The sequence below is a fragment of the Pundamilia nyererei genome, unplaced genomic scaffold (genome assembly GCF_000239375.1).
Source record: "Pundamilia nyererei isolate P.nyererei 1_Seehausen unplaced genomic scaffold, PunNye1.0 scaffold00060, whole genome shotgun sequence".
NCBI classification, from domain to species: Eukaryota; Metazoa; Chordata; class Actinopteri; order Cichliformes; family Cichlidae; genus Pundamilia; species Pundamilia nyererei.
This window is the reverse complement of record NW_005187461.1, coordinates 2,833,873-2,836,288: the sequence shown is the minus strand read 5'-3', so window position 1 is coordinate 2,836,288 and position 2,416 is coordinate 2,833,873. Positions and strand designations below refer to the sequence as shown.

Sequence of the window (2,416 nt, the reverse complement as noted above, 5' to 3'; positions counted from 1 at the left end):
CTGTGTCATTATGTCTATTCGTCCCAGGGGTGTTCCCATGTGTTTCCACTTCCCTCATCACCCCTCTGTGTATTTATTGGCTGTGTCAAAATTCAGGGGTATGCTTTGAAGGACTCACCCAACCTACCCGGTCAGTTTCCCTCTTTTCTTTGTCAGGTCAAGTTTCCCGTATCCAGGTTTTTTTGTTCTGCATTTTGTGTTTAGAGTTTAGTTTAGCTTTTCCCAGTTCAGTTATAGTTTAGCTCTTTCCTGTCTTTTCATTTCTCTGTTCTGTTCAGCCTTAATAAAATGTCTCGCTTTTGGTTTCAATTAAGTTCGTTTTCACGCCTGGTTGTTTGTCTGCGTTTGGGTACACTCCACACACCGACCAGACGGCTGTGATAATTACAGCTTAGATATAGATGGTAAAAGGTGATTGATGCACTGGGAATCACTGGATTACCAATGAAGTGTCGTTTGCATGATGTACGTCGGTCATTGGTTTCACTGCCTGCTGCTTAAATGTTTTGGTCCATTCTCATTTCTTTCTTTAATATCTTAACCAGAAGAAGTTGTTTCCAGTAAAAGAAGAAAAATATCCCCACCAGGCCCACTGCACGCTGTGTTCAGCACCAAACAACAAACCAAACAGCATTTAGCTGCTAAAGAGACTGATATTTCCTATAGATTTTGTGAAGAACAGAAAGGAGCAGAGAGGACAATGGATGTTTGACTCATGGTTATCAGGTAGCCAGAAATGTCACATGAGTAGACTTGTGATATATATATTATGTTTGTTTTAAATACACCACTCTTGCTTAAAAAACAAAAAAGAAAAAGAAAAACCAAACAACTGATGTCCTGCAGAATTTGACAATTACAAGCTACACTTAAGCTATTAGAAGTGGCTTATAGTCAAAGTAGCCATTCATTTTATTTGAATTTCTCCCCTTCCCAATTATGTCCCTCCATCTAAATTATTACCACATTACACCTTCCTCTGTCTCTTGCTCACGCTGTTGTACGTACCTCTTTCTCTTTTCTGGTACTTCTCTGCGACCGCTGCTAGCAACAGCAGCATCCTGTGATTCGGAGGGACTATTCCATAACCCGATGTACACCTCCCAACAAATGTAACTAAGCGTCAGGTCGATGCAGCCCACTTCAGTACAGCTGATTTTTCTCATGCATTTCCAAGTATTGTTATGCTGCAGTTTTTAATTTATCAGTGAGAGAACAACAATCATCACCTCAGTGTAAAAAAAATAATATTATATCATCAGTATATGAATTCACAAATGTCAATAGATTCCTGGAAGGAGAGTGCTGAAACTACTGAAATGGACTTGAGGTAATGTACAAAGAAGAAAAAAACCCTAATTGACAAATATGCCTGCCTTGCCTTTTCCTCATCTTTTTTTCTATTGGCTAGCACCGCACATAAAACACAGAGACACAACCACACACGTAACCGCACACAAGCATAAATGAGGCCAAAAACGTTGGCTTCTTAACTATGTTTCTACAACGGCTTCCTGAAATAGTTTAAATCAGGCATTAAGGTCTGACTTAGACTTGGTAGAACCTACAATGTAGTAGCCAACATTGCTAAAAGTGACAGTGAGGTGATGGCTGCAAGTCAAACAAGTGAAGTTCCTCACTGCAACAAATGAGATGAGAAACGAGACAGAATTTAGAAGTGCAGAAATGTGAATTGTTTAAGAACACTGGAGGGTTGTACTATAAAGTCCTTGGTGTGTTGTTTCATTATTTATTAGTAGTGTATCATTACTAATATATTTATTGTGAATGACTTCAGACTATAGTGCTAATGTAACCATGTAACCAACAAATTAGCTGCCTTTAATTCTTTCATCGCAATGATCTGATCGATGTTCTTACATTACATTAAGTTAAAAAAATGTCTAAAAACAGTCTTCTCATGGTAGACAACAGGTGAAAATAGCAACACATTTGATTTATCTACAGATTCTACAGCACAGCATGTGTCAGGTGGATGTTAAGTCACAATGGAGCTATTTTACAAAGGCTATTGAGCACTAGACAGAGTTAACTTCTCAGTACAGCCAGGATCCATATCCATTTTTACATTTGATGTCACTTTTCTCTGCAATGGCAAAGGCTTTGCTTTTTTCTTTATTACTATCACTGTAACAATGACTCCAACTACCACCAGCAGCACCACCAGTCCTGCCCCCACAGCATATGCAGTAGCATTACTGGCACTGTTGACTAATATGATCAGACTGATCTCCTGCTTAAAAATGCATATTGGTGGATTGATCCACGGGTGTTTATTGCTGGTTTCATTTTCTCTGGTACCTTTTCCATCATTATCTATATCATCATCCGTAGAAGTCATCTCACTGTATTTTAAAACAGCACATATGTACTTCCCTCCATCTGACACCTTCAG

At 38.8% G+C, this 2,416-nt stretch overlaps 1 protein-coding gene across 1 annotated transcript in view; it reads right to left on the bottom strand.

Annotated features, from left to right (window-relative positions):
- The window catches only part of LOC102212246 (uncharacterized), a 4,936-nt gene that overhangs the window by 1,276 nt on the left and 1,244 nt on the right, over window positions 1-2,416 (bottom strand). The gene's annotated exons all lie outside the window — the stretch shown is intronic.